The sequence below is a fragment of the Symphalangus syndactylus genome, chromosome 6 (genome assembly GCF_028878055.3).
Source record: "Symphalangus syndactylus isolate Jambi chromosome 6, NHGRI_mSymSyn1-v2.1_pri, whole genome shotgun sequence".
Lineage (NCBI taxonomy): Eukaryota > Metazoa > Chordata > Mammalia > Primates > Hylobatidae > Symphalangus > Symphalangus syndactylus.
In genome coordinates, this window is record NC_072428.2 from 111,385,277 (window position 1) to 111,400,354 (window position 15,078).

Consider the following 15,078-nt stretch of genomic DNA (forward strand, 5'->3'; position numbering starts at 1 on the left):
AGCATGGTACTGGTACCAAAACAGAGATATAGACCAATGGAACAGAACAGAGCCCTCAGAAATAATACCACACATCTACAAGCATCTGATCTTTGACAAACCTGACAAAAACAAGAAATGGGGAAAGGATTCCCTATTTAATAAATGGTTCTGGGAAAACTGGCTAGCCATATGTAGAAAGCTGAAACTGGATCCTTTCCTTACACCTTATACAAAAATTAATTCAAGATGGATTAAAGACTTAAATGTAAGACCTAAAACCATAAAAACCCTAGAAGAAAACCTAGGCAATACCATTCAGGAGATAGACATAGGCAAGGACTTCATGTCTAAAACACCAAAAGCAATGGCAACAAAAGCCAAAATTGACAAGTGGGATCTAATGAAACTAAAGAGCTTCTGCACAGCAAAAGAAACCACCATCAGAGTGAACAGGCGATCTACAGAATGGGAGAAAATTTTTGCAATCTACTCATCTGACAAAGGGCTAATATCCGGAATCTACAAAGAACTCAAACAAACTTACAAGAAAAAAACAAATGACCTCATCAAAAAGTGGGTAAAGGATATGAACAGACACTTCTCAAAAGAAGATATTTATATAGCCAACAGACATGTGAAAAAATGCTTATCATCACTGGCCATCAGAGAAATGCAAATCAAAACCACAATGAGATACCATCTCACACCAGTTAGAATGGCCATCATTAAAAAGTCAGGAAACAACAGGTGCTGGAGAGGATGTGGAGAAATAGGAACACTTTTACACTGTTGGTGGGACTGTAAACTAGTTCAACCATTCTGGAAGACAGCGTGACAATTCCTCAAGGATCTAGAACTAGAAATGCCATTTGACCCAGCCATCCCATTACTGGGTATATACCTAAAGGATTATAACTCATGCTGCTATAAAGACACATGCACATGTATGTTTATTGTGGCACTATTCACAATAGCAAAGACTTGGAACCAACCCAAAAGTCCATCAATGATAGACTGGATTAAGAAAATGTGGCACATACACACCATGGAATACTGTGCAGCCATAAAAAAGGATGAGTTCATATCCTTTGTAGGGACATGGATGAAGCTGGAAACCATCACTCTCAGCAAACTGTCGCAAGGACAAAAAACCAAACACCACATGTTCTCACTCATAGGTGGGAATGGAACAATGAGAACACTTGGACACAGGAAGGGGAACATCACACACCAGGGCCTGTCATGGGATGGGGGGAGGGGGGAGGGATATAATTAGGAGATATACCTAATGTAAATGACGAATTAATGGGTGCAGCACACCAGCATGGCACATGTATACATGTGTAACAAACCTGCACATTGTGCACGTGTATCCTAGAACTTAAAGTATAATAATAAAAAAAAAAAAAAGAAAAAAGAAGGTAGGATCCAGGGTTAGTTTTTGTAGCCTTGGCTGGCCCCTTGGCCTCTGGCACGCTCGAACTTCCGGCCCTTGGAGCGGACGTAGGGTTTGGTGTGGCTGTGCAGGATTCCCGGGGCCTTGTCGAAATGCCGGTACACCTCTCAACCCTTGCGAAGACCTGAGAGCAGGACGGTGCCGCAGACCCACCCTGACGATGTGGCTGTAGGCCCGGCTGGTCACGCCCAACACACACACCTTCAGTTTGAGCACCTCTTGAACCCACAGGTCATCTGTTATGGTTCCCACAACCACAGCCGTTTTGTTTTCCTGGCCAGGAAGCTTCATCTTCCGGATCATCCGGGAAAGGGACAGAGGTGGCTGGTTGTTGCACTCATAAACAACCTCTTCAGCACTATTACTTTTTTAAAAGTGCCCTAAATATCCTTATCAGAGGGGTATTCTTACTTTTACTTTCTCTTTTTTCCCCCTCAGGCCTTTCTTGCCCACTATTTAAATCTGTCTTCTAAAGCTTCTCTTCCAGTCCTAGGATCCCCAATTCTTTGTCTCCCTTGCCTTCCAAGGGAACTTTTTTTTTTTTTTAACAATTCTTAATTACGCCAAGAATTTTATTTCTTCATTTTCTCACCCATTCCAATTCTAACTGAGCTCTAGGGCCTACCTACATTTAACTAAATGAAACTAAACAAAACCATCATTTATATGGCTGTCCTATGTTATGGAAGCAAGCTTGAGTCATCTTTTTTAATAAGAATTTTATCTTCTTCCTACAAATGCATTGTCACCAAAGAGAGTAATAGAGGGAAGGATTTTGCATAGGGAGAGATGAGCTTGGGATGGGTAGAATCAAAATTTCAGAGAGTTTTAAGGGGTGGGTAATGGGATTTTGCACAGAACCGTAAGATAAAGAAAAAGAGAGAAGGGAGCTTTTCAGTTGAAGGTGGATAAGGTTTCTATTAGTGATGTGTGGGGAGAGATAGATGGATATTAAAAGGGAGGACAGTTTACATATATAGAAATTTATAAAGGCCTAAATACAGACACAGGAAAGACAACCCACCTGTTTCTAGCATCTTAGGTAGCACATTTGTGTGGAGTCAATAAAAAAGTGTACACAAATAAACCAATTATATTCAGGTATGTTTTGAAAGAGCCATGTTGACTGGCCTAAGATGTGGAAAAAAAGCCAGGGGTTTTGTTCACAGTAAGTTCAATACAAACAAATACAGTGATTTGCCAAGAGCTAACTAGTATCTTAGCCTGCATTAATGCAATTACAGTCTCTTTAATAGTGTAGTGTTGTTCTACAGCACTTACCATGGGGAGTAAATGAAGCATTTCTATCATGGTAATGAATCTATTGGTAGTACAGTCATTAATGAACTGTTTTTTTTTTTTTTTTTTTGATGGAATTTCACTCTTGTTGCTCAGGCAACAAGAGTGCCTGAGCAATGGCGCGATCTTGGCTCACCACAACCTCTGCTTCCTGGGTTCAAGTGACTCTCCTGCTTCAGCCTCCTGAGTAGCTGGGATTACAGGCGCCTGCCACAACACCTGGCTAATTATGTATTTTTAGTGGAGACAGGTTTCTCCATGTTGGTCAGGCTGGTCTGGAACTCCCGACCTCAGGTGATCCACCCAACTTGGCCTCCCAAAGTGCTAGGATTACAGGTGTGAGCCACTGTACCCGGCCCTGGTTTGTTTATTTTTATTTATTTATTTTTTTGTTTTTTATTTGGTCATATTAAGACACAGTAAGGTTTTGCTTCTATAAAGTGAATAATCATTAATTTTTTTTTGTTTTTGTAATTCAAGGGAAAACTTAAGTTTGGTTGGTTAATGTTCCTTTTTCCCCTCTATATAGATGCTCTTAAGAGAATAATTGTAGTTAAAAAAAATAAGTAATTACGCTTTTGGAAGCCAGCATGTTACATTACAGTTGTGCAAGGAGGATCAGAGGTAGAAACCCCAAGAAGCTACTGCAGGCCTGACTCCCTCTTCCCTTCCTTGCCCAGCCCCTCTAGTTTTGTCTGAGGGATGCAAAGTAAACTACATCAACAAAGGTCCAGGAACCACAACAATTCTGAGGTCACAAATGATCTAGGCCTGCAGGTGGATGCCCTAGATTGTAGGTATTGATGCCAAAGAAGGAACCCACCCTCTTAACACCTCACGATCTGTAGGGCATTGACAGCAGAGGCTTTTACTCCTCAGCCCCTCACCTGAAAGGCCTTGATTAGGAAGGTAGCTGAGTCACCATAGAAAGGCCAAGTATGTGTAACACAGCCAATACTGAGAGTGAATTCTGATAGACAACCTTTCTTCGAATTATGTTTTATTTTTGTTTTTCTATAGTCATATTGTTTTCTATATTTATTTTCATATATTCTACATTCAGAATATAGAATGTATATTCTATATTCTGAATATAGAATATATTCTATATTCAGAATATAGAATATACATTCTATATTCAGAATATAGAATATACATTCTATATTCTATATTTTGTTTTTCTATATTTTTCTATAAATAGAATGCATCACCGACCCAAGGGATTCAAACATCATGGGTATCAGAATCACATGTCCCTCCCCAGAGATACTGCCTCTGTCTAGAATCCCAACAGCCCCCTTCAGGCACTGTGTCACCCTTGGGTTTTTTCCTGAGATAGTAAGCTGTAGCAGGAGGCCCTGAGAGCTGCCGTTGCTTTGTTGGGAGAATAAGGCAGTAATCTGTAGCATCACTTCCTCAGCTTAAAATGAAGGGCTTGGCCCAAATGACTTGTAAGTTTCTTTTCAATTTCTACCTCCTGCAAAAATAGCAAAAGGAAGTTTTCAAATTTTCATTTATAATATCCTGGAATACATAGGACAAGTGAAAAGGCAGTTTGTTGACTAATTTCATCATGGTAAAGAGTCAGATTGGATAATTAGATTCCAAAGTGGATTTTGGAGGGGGCCTAATTTTCCTGTTTGGCTGTCTAACAGTATCAAAATAACTGCTAATTGCCAAATCTCTCTCTCTCCCTTCTCTGTATGCTTAGCCAATATTGTTCTAGTGCATTAAAAAAAATGCTACCATTGCTCAGTCCATCTGTGCATCTCCTAATAATTAAATAGTGCACTTGTAGAAATTTTTTTTGGTTGGAGGGAGGTGGGAGACGAGAAGATTTACACATATAGGGACTAGTCATAGCCTATAGTTAAGTGTCTAGCTCCAGAACCTGAAGCACAATGGTTTCTCCTAAGTGAAATTTAGAACTATAGGACCAGCTGTAAGCTGAGACCTCCAAAATCAGCATTGGTCAGTGGTCCCCAAATTTTGGGCAAAGGGAATCACTTAGGAATCTTTAATAATACTGATATTTGGTTGCCCCTAACTCTACCAGACATGATGATTTAATCGGTAGGGGATGAGAATAGGAATCGTAAAATTTCCCCAAGTGATTCTAATGTGGAACAAAGTTTGGGAACTCCTGAAATTTGGACGATATCATCGTAAAATGAGCTAGTTTGTTAGGTTGATTTTTTGCAATGGTTGGGCCTAAGGCAATGTGATCAAGATTGCAGGCACTTGGATCAGACAAGCTGCTTCTTAATCTTGCTCAACCTCTGCTGGTTCTGTCTATGTCCACAGACTGGCCAGGTAATTTTGTTTAGTTTCAGCTTTCTTATTTGTATGATAAAGATAAATGTGCCCACCTCATAATATTGTTCTGAAGATGAAATGAGTTTGGAAGATTTTGGAAAATTGTTGGCATGAAATCTGGCACCCAGAACTTGATACATCCTAGCCATCATTATATGTTGTTAGGATTTTGAACCTATATTTTATTTTATAAGACAAAGGTCGCTGGGTGCAGTGGTTCACGCCTGTAATCCCAGCACTTTGGGAAGCCGAGACGGGTGGAAAACCTGAGGTCGGGAGTTTGAGACCAGCCTGACCAGCATAGAGAAACCCCGTCTCTATTAAAAATACAAAAAATTAGCCAGGCGTGGTGGCACGTGCCCGTAATCCCAGCTACTCAGGAGGCTGAAGCAGGAGAGTCACTTGAACCTGGGAGGTGGAGGTTGTGGTGAGCTGAGATCTTGCTGTTGCACTCCAGGCTAAGTAATAAGAGCGAAACTCCGTCTCAAAAAAAAAAAAAAAAGAAAAAGATCTTTGAATAAGTCACCTGAGGAAGTTACCATAGGCCTTCCTTTATTTATTTTCTAAAGATTTCATAATAATTATATTTTCTTTTATATTACAAAATTAATTTCTGCAAAACAAAGCAAGATATCTACCATTGACCACAACTCTCTTCTTCAACACTGTTTTGTTCTATAAAATGGAAATGAAAGTCCTGTGCCATAGCAGTCACTAGCTAGCATCTAATTTAATTATCTTTATAGCATCTTTCATAAAACTAAGTCAGTAGGAGGCCATAAAAAGAGAATTTAGGAAATTTTATTAATCTCCTGGGTAATAATATAGACATTTTCCTTGAATTTGTAATGTCTCGGTGGGCTTTTGATTAGATATGCAACTCATGTCAACAATTTTATTGCCAATTCCTCATAGCAGCTCTATCTCTAAAATCATATGTATAATGCAGCCAACTTCCCCTAATGCAAAATATCCACATTCTGTTTTCATGTGTTAGTTTCTTTTGATTTTTAAAATGTACTAAACCAATGTAAAAATAAAATTATGTATGCTTAGCCCACCTTGGGCAAAAATGCAGTTTTGCCGGGGAGTGAGGTATGAGTAGAGAGATGGGTGTCCCTATTAAGAAGAAGATTAAAGGGAGTTTTAGGCAACTCTCTAGGAAAAGTCTATGCTCTACTCCTAAACTTCTCTAATGCCCTGGAAATGTAACTGGAATCCTGAAATACTAGTTTCACAGCTAGCAGGCGCCTACCAACATTAGGTTTGTTGCTTTTTGCTGAGGCAGCTCTAAGTTGGTCCCAGCATGCTGTGCAAATATAATCAGCTTTCATGTGTGTCATAATACAAAAAAACATGGGACGCCCTGCTTACATAGCACTCTTTTTTTTCAGTGAATGTTATCATTATAATTAAAGTGTCTTTGGGTATAATCTTGGATGATTCTAATACTCAAAGAACAAAAATGAAGAATTCCTGACCATTTCAAAAACTCATCCAATTTTAAGATGCTCTTTTTGGTTATGAAGGAAAACACAATTAGAGATTGTTGTTCAAATTATATGATAGATGACTCTGCAGTACATTATAGTATCAAAAAATCTGGGCTTCGTCAGCTTCGGAGGGCTATTATCATAACAGTTGGGTGATTCATTTAGGTCAGAAAAATCCCATTTCAGAATATTCTTGAAAAAAATATAATTAATATAATTCCACTCAGATTTGAGAACATTTGGTTTATTTCTAGCTACAAATAGTTTCCTCTATACCAGAAAATAGATTATTTACTTCTTTTCTCTAGGTTTATGTGTTGCTAGGTTTCATTTGAACTTTATTTCAACCTTAAGAATAAATTGGGAAGAAAAAATATGTTTAGGGTGGGGACTGAAATAAGTAATGTAGAATTCCAAATCAGTTAGAGTAAAAAAATTCAATGGCTTGGGGACAGGATGTGATATAAATAGAAAGACTATGGGAAGATTGCCCAGAAGCCAGAATTTGGGTTCAAATACTAAAATTTTAGAACTGAAAACAACCTGTGAGATTTTAAATGAGGAAGTGAAGGGTCACAAAATATTGTAGATTATAGCTCCAGAATAGAGTGAAATTGTGTATTTTAGTAATAATACCTTCACCAGGCCAATTCTTCCACCCTCAAATCTGGGTAAGTCTCTTCAATATTAATCCTGCTAGTGAGATGGGATTTTAAAGAGACATCTGGAAACACCAGTGTTCCAATTTGGCACCAGAGGGTTGACTCCTCCCAAACATTTCCTCTTGTTCCTATAACCACTGCCCCACCCACCCCATCTCCATCTCCTTCCCTGCTCTGCCATCCTCTTTCAAAATAACTTAGTAGAAAGGTTACTTTCCCCCCAAAATTGAATTTTTTTTTGAAGCAAGATTTGAGTCTTCCTTATTGTATTTTAGGAAATAACATAATACTGTGTGTGCCTATTGGTTGCTTAGTAAATATTTGTTAAACAAACAAAACGCCTAAGAGAAGAGTCCTGAAATCAATCCAAAAGTAAAAAAAAAGAAAGACAAAACAACCAAATTAAAGCACTTCTCACCCTCACTGGACCAGGGGAAAATTTCAGTTTCAAACATCTACAGACTGGGTGTCTGCCTGGACCCAGCAGGATTTGGTCTCCAGACTCACTGAAGCATTGTTACTCTGAGGATTTCCGAGTGCATAATGGGTTTCCCGAGCTGCTTGAGTAAGTGCATCCTAGTCCCTGCAATTATGTTCATGACAACAGCTAGCAGACATTATGTCTTGCTTTGATTCTTTCTTTCTCCTTCATTCTATTTTAATTCTTCTTGATATTTTGGCTTGTTCTTAACATAAAAGTCGTTTAAACATGGTGGATTGACCATGAACATTTATTGCCTTCCTGAAACCACTCTAAAATGATGGTAAACAACAACAACAAAAATACTCGAAGGGCCGGCACAGTGGCTCACACCTGTAATCCCAGCACTTTGGGAGGCCGAGGCTGGTGGATCACTTAAGGCCAGGAGTTCGAGATTAGCCCGGCCAACATGGCGAAACCCCGCCTCTGCTAAAAATGCAAAAATTAGCTGGCCGTGGTGGTGCACGCCTGTAATCCCACTACTCGGGAGGCAGAGGCAGGAGAATGGCTTGAACTCGGGAGGCAGAGATTACAGTGAGCTGAGATTGCGCCACGGCACTCCAGCCTGGGCGACAGTGCGAGACTCGTCTCAAAACAACAACAACAACACAAAAACAAACAAACAAACCAAAAAAACCTCGAAGGACAAATAGGAAAGAGGACATCAGTGGTTGAGAAGTTTGAGTAAATGTTTAGCAGAGGGAAAGCATGGAGCAGCGATAACTGAATTAGGACCAGAGGAAGCTGTTTAGGAGGAGAAGATTGCTTATTTGTCTCAAAGAACTATGGTAGGGCCAAGGACCATTGAAGGAGAGGGTATGGTGCTGTAAAGAAGGTGATGAATTGAGAAAGCCTGTGTAACAAAGAGTGGACTTTTTTCCTTCTTTCCTTCTCTCCCCTTCTCTAGCTCTGTGGCTTAGCAGATTGCTCACCATCTCTAGCTACTTGCTTCCTGGCAGGAGAGCCAATGCTTTTGCTCTGGATAAATTTAATAGAAGTTCCTACAGGATCACTTTGTTTTTGTACTCTGCATGTAATGGCAACCCAACCCAGACCACTAGAACCAGGCTTAAATCTCATATTTCCAAATATGTCACAGAGAGCGATTATCTGCTCCCAACAGTTTGAACAACAACAACACGAAAGTCCTGGCGTCGAGCCGTACTGGATTGACTTGGGTTACTTGTTACTTCTGAACCAATCACTGTGGCCAGGGAGAATGGATGCTCTGATTAACCAGACCAGGTCTGTACAGCATAGGAGAAGGATGGTACCACAAGAAAAATAATGGGATATGTTATAAGGAAAGGAGAAGTGGGTTCTGGGGAAACAATGACCTTATCTTCTAATATAATTACTCTGAGAATACAGTATCTTTGTTGAATAGGGCTCTCATAGTAGCCACATCCCTGACTATATGTGGCATGATAGGAGCCAGAAGCAATCCCTAGGCCTACTAGCTGGGATCAGATTTGCACATGTTACAAAACATGAGAATGTATACATAACGAATTATATCTGACTGCTTTCCTCAGAAGGAGTCATTACTGGAAAATGTTTACATGGAAACTTTTCTGCTTTCAAATACATCCAGAGAAGATTTCTTAAACTTCTTTGATAGCCTGTTTCATCGCAGCCATCATTATCAGGAAATTTACTTTTATGCTGTTAATTTAATTTAATTTAATTCTTCTGTTCTGTCTGCAGCTTTTCAAAGTAGCTGGACATAATCCTCTGTATAATATGTATGCTTATGCTTGAAGATGATCTTATAATTTTCTTCCGGGATGGATGACTTCTGTTTTTTTAGCCACAGAATTTTATTTCGCAAACCTTTCATCATCTTTGAGTGTCTCCTCTGAACTGCCTCCAAATTTTCTGCATTTATCTCAAGCTCTAGAGTCCAGCAATGAATATAATAATCTAGGGAGAGCCCCACAACAAAGTGAAGGCAATTGCTTAGGAAAATAGAAAGAATATTTTTGCACAGGACTTCATAGTTTTAAAAGGACTTTCCCAGGCATCACTTTGTCATTTGAGGTGAGTGTTGCTTCCTCCTCCTCCTAAACTCTGGTGGTTGATGTGGGTCTATCCTGAGTCAGATCCAGATTGGGAAGGCTCAGAGCTCCAGTTTGGGGTCAGCTGGAAGTTCAAGGTAGTTCTGAGGTTACAGCACAAGTTCATATTTCTTTATGCTTCCCTGGGACCAGTAACAATTTAAAAAATGGCGTAAACCACAGGGGCTTTCCATGGTTTGGACCAGTGCTGCCCAATAGAACTTTCTGTGATGACAAAATGTTCTATATCTGCACTAATATGGTAGCTATTAGCCACATGTGACTACTGAGTATTGGAAACATAGCTCATGCAACTGAGAAACAGGATTTGTACTTTTGTTTAACTTTACATATGGCTAGCGGCATAATCTTTGGACCATCCTTAAGTCTGGGTCTAAGCTTGAATTGGTTTCTGTGATTGAAGCATAAAGCACTTTGGTAGATCATCATATTTTAGAAATAATTTGATGAGTGGGAAGCATCTTAGTGGAATCCCAGTCTCTTCTCATCATATTTCTTATTATACATTTCAGTATTATTTGATTAAAAGCATTTTCCTCAGACGTGCTGGCACTATATGACTAACTTATGTGTTCTTTTCCTCAGAAATAGATTAATTGTTACTTAGCTCTTTGCCTAGGACAGCGAATACCTTCTCAAGTAAATTTGTATGGGTACAGCAACAAAACCTTGGGGTACCCTAGATGGTGACTAAGCAGGTTTTGGAAGAGAAGAAAAGTCTTAAGAGAGGCTGAGTTCTAAATACCCATCTGAGACCAAGACCAATACTGCTAAGCCATAAGACAGTTTAGCATTTCATCTATGCATGACACACTTATTGGCATTAAAAGGCTATATTAAAGGATATACGTAATATGAAACTTAATGAGCTCAGTTCAACTTCTGCCACATATTTGGTCTGCACTTTTTGCTGAGTTTAGTTTTTGAAGCATCTTGGAAGCCAGAGTAGTTATTAGAGCAGCGAGGATGTGAGAGAGGAATCAGTCTTCTATTCTTACAGATGTACACTCTGCAGATTTATAGAGATCTTTGTCCTTAGGAACATTTACCCATTTATAGGCCTCTGAAAATAAAAAATAAACATAGTTATGTGCTATATAATGACACTTTCATCAGTGACAGACTACATATACAATGGTGGTTCCATAGGATTATAGAACCATATTTTTACTTACTTTTTCTAATGTTTAGATCTGTTTGGATATGCAAATAGCATTGTATTACAACTGCCTACCGTATTGAGTACAGCGACATGCTGTACAGGTGTGTAGCCTGGGAGCAATGGGCTGTACCATAGGTGTGTAGTAGGCTATACCATCTAGGTTTGTGTAAGTACACTCTATGATGTTTGTACAACCACAAAAATCACCTAACAACACATTTCTCAGAATGTATTCCCATCATTAAGTGCTGTACGACTAAATAGTTTTATTTCCTCTTAAAAGTAAGTAGCTTCATGGTTCATTTATAAATACTTGTCTGCTGACTTTATTGTTGCTTTCTTCCTCTGAGCTCTGCTTTCTTACAATTCTGCTTTTGTCTTTGTAGTAATCTTAAATTTTCATCATTCCTCCCTCTTTTCAATTGTAGCTGGAGACCTTGCTTCTAACTGTACTGAGAAAATAGGAGCTCTTAGAAAAGCACTTCTTGTCCCTCTAACATCAAATAGACTAAACTAATTGCATTCACACCCGGGCTGTCCCTTCCTTTACAGTATATGAACTGTCCATGCTGTAATACAAGGCCAAGCCCTATGTAGGCACCAGAACTCATTACTACTTGGCTGTGGAAGGGTTTTGCTTCTGAAAATATTCTCTCTTTCTTGTGACTCATCCATTGTCCTTCCTCAGGTGAATTTTCCTCATTTTCTATTATGTATTTGCTTCAATGTCACTCATTCAAATAACAGCAATTACAGCAAACCTTCTTAATTCCAACATCTCCAGCCACTGTTTCATTTCTCCCCTTTATTTTACAGCAAAATTCCAAAAAAGAGTTCTCTATACTCAATAACTCTACTTTCTCACCTCTTATTCTTTCCTATGCATATCTGTATATGATTTATTTGCATGAAAGCATATTATGAAAATTGATGAAATACACATAAAGTCTTTAGGTATATATTTTTATTTGGAAATAATTTCAAACTTATGGAAGAGTTGCAATAGTATTAAAAGCTCACATGTCTTCAATCATTAACATTTTATCACATTTACTGTCTCTCCATGATGCTATTATATTTCATTTATTTTAAAATTTTATAGGTACATATTATGTGTGTATATTTATGGGGTACATGAGATATTTTGATACAGGCATACAGTGCTTAATAATCACATCAGGGTAAATGGAGCATCCATCATCTCTTAAGAATTTATCATATTTTTGCCTTACAAACATTCAATTATACTCTTACAGTTATTTTAAATGCGCAGGAAATTGCTGTTGACTGTAGTCACCCTGTAGTGTTATCACATACTAGATCTTATTCATTGTATCTAATTGCATTTTTGTACCCATGAATCATCTTCACTCCCTCACTGCTGTTACCCTTCCTAGCTTCTGGTAACCACCATTCTACTATCTCCATGAGTTCAAATGTTTTAAATTTTAGCTCCCCAAAATGAGTGAGAACGTAAGTTTGTCTTTCTGTGTCTGGCTTATTTCACTCAACATAATATTCCCGTTTCATCCATGTTGGTGCAAATGAAAGGATCACATTCTTTTTTGTGGCTGAATAGTACTCCATTATGTATATGTACCACATCTTTATTTGTCTGTCGATGGACACTTAGGTTACTTACAAGTCTTGGCTATTGTGAATAGTACTGCAGTAAACATGGAAGTGCAGATATCTCTTTTATATACTGATTTCTTCTTTTGAGTATATACCTAGCAGTGGGAGTGTTGGGTCATATGGAAGTTCTATTTTTAGATTTTTTGAAGAACCTCCATACTGTTCTTTATAGTGATCGTACTAATGTACATCCCCACCAACAGTGTATGAGAGTTCCCTTTTCTCCACAACCTTGCCAACATTTGTTATTGCCTGTCTTTTGTATAAAAGCCATTTTAAGTGGGATGAGATGATTATCTCATTGTAGTTTTGAATTGCGTCTCTCTGATGATCAATGATGTTGAGCACCTTTTCTTATACCTGATTGCCTTTTGTATGTCTTCTTTGAGGAAAGTCTATCCAGATATTTTGCTAATTTAAAAAATCAGATTGCTTGATTTTTGATCAAATTGTTAGATGTTTTCCTATTGAGTGTTTGAGTTACTTATACATTCTGGTTATTAATCCCTTGTCAGATGAAGAGTTTGAAAATATTTTCTCCCATGCTGTAGGTCATCTCTTCACTTTGTTGATTGTTTCCTTTGCTGTGTGGAGGCTTTTAAACTTGTTATAATTCCATCTGTCCATTTTTGCTTTATTTGTCTGTGCTTGTAGAGTAGTAACCAAGAAATCATTGCCCAGACCAATGTCCTGGAGAGTTTCTTCAATATTTTCTTTTAGTAGTTTTCATAGTTTTGAGTTCTTAAATTTAAGTGTTTAATCCATTTTGATTTGATTTTTTGTATATGGTGCAAGATAGAGGTCTAGTTTCATTCTTCTGCATACAGATATCCAGTTTTCCCAGGACCATTTATTGAAGGCACCTTTGTCAAAAATGAGTTAACTGTAGATATATGGTCTTATTTCTGGGTGGTCTATTCTGTTCCATTGGTTTCTGTGTCTATTTTTATGCCAGCACAATGCTGTTTTGGTTACTATCACTTATTGGTATCAGTCGAAGTCAGGTAATATAATTTTTCCAGTTTTGTTCTTTTTGCTCAGGATGGCTTCGGCTATTCTGGGTCATTCATGGTTCCATATAAATTACAGGATTATTTTTTCAATCTCGGTGAAGAATGTCATTGGGTCTATTTCTCTCTTTAGCTCTAGGAATATTTGCTTTATATATGTGAATGCTCCAGTGTTGGATGCATATATATTTACAATTGTTGTATTCTCTTGTTAAATCTACCCCTTTATCAATATGAAATAACCTTCTTTGTTTCTATGTTTTTTTTTTTTTCAGTTTCAGTTTGCATGGACTATCTTTTTTCATCACTTTATTTTCAGCCTATGTGTGTCTTTTTATGTGAAGCGTGTTTCTTATAGGGAGAAGATAGTTGGGACTTGCTCTTTTATCCATTCAGCTTGATTTTTTTTATTTACTTTATGTCTTTTGATTGGAGAGTTTAGTCCATTTACATTCAATGTTATTGTTGATGAGAATTTACTCTTGCCATTTTAAAATTGGTTTTCTGATCTTCTTTCTTTCCTTCCTGTTTTCCTTTTTGTAAAGGTGATTTTCTCTGGTGGTGTGTCTTAATTTCTTGCCTTTTTGTGTGTTTGTTGTAAGTTTTTTGATTTCAGGTTACCACGAGGCTTGCAAATAACATGTTGTAACCCATTATTTAAAACTGATGACAACTTAACTCTGATTACAAACAAAACCCAAAACAACCAAACAACAACTAACACACAGGCAAAGAGAAAACTAATGTAAACTCTACAGTTGAACTTTGTTCCCCCAACCAACTTTTAAAGCTTTTATTATTTCTATTTATATCTTATTATACTGTCTACATCTTTAAAAGTTGTTGTAGCTATTATTTTTTATTGGTTCATTTTTAGTCTTCCTACTCAAGATATGTGTTTACACACCACAATTACAGTATTATAATATTCTGTACTTTTCTGTGTACTTGCTGTTTTGTGCCTTTAGATTCTTATTGCTCCTTACTATCTTTTTCTTTCAGATTGAAAAACCCCTTTAGCATTTCTTATAGGGCAGTCTAGTGTTGATGAAATCCTTCAGCTTTTGTTTTTCTGGGAAAGTCTCTATTTCTTCTTGACGTTTGAAGAATATTTTCACTGGATATACTATTCTAGTATAAGAATTTTTATTTTTTCCTTCAGCACTTTAAGTGTATCATGCCACTCTCTGCTGGCTTATAAGGTTTCCACTGAGAAGTCTGCTGCCAGACATATTGGAGCTCCTTTGTATATTATTATTATTATTTTTTTCTCCTACTGCTTTAAGGATTCTTTCTTTAACCTTGACTTTTGGAAGTTTGTTAAATGTCTTGAGGTAGTCTTATTTGAGTTACATCTGCTTGGTGTTCTATAACATTCTTGTCGTTGAATATTGATATCTCTCTCTATGTTTGGAAAGTTCTCTGTTATTATCCCTCTGAATACACTTTCTATCCCAATCTTGCTCTTTACCTCCTCTTTAAGGATTTGTCCTTAGATTTGTCC

At 37.7% G+C, this 15,078-nt stretch overlaps 1 pseudogene; it reads right to left on the reverse strand.

Annotated features, from left to right (window-relative positions):
- Positions 1-1,394: 1,394 nt before the first annotated feature.
- On the reverse strand, positions 1,395-7,783 carry LOC129485419 (large ribosomal subunit protein eL18-like; annotated as a pseudogene).
- Positions 7,784-15,078: the final 7,295 nt, after the last annotated feature.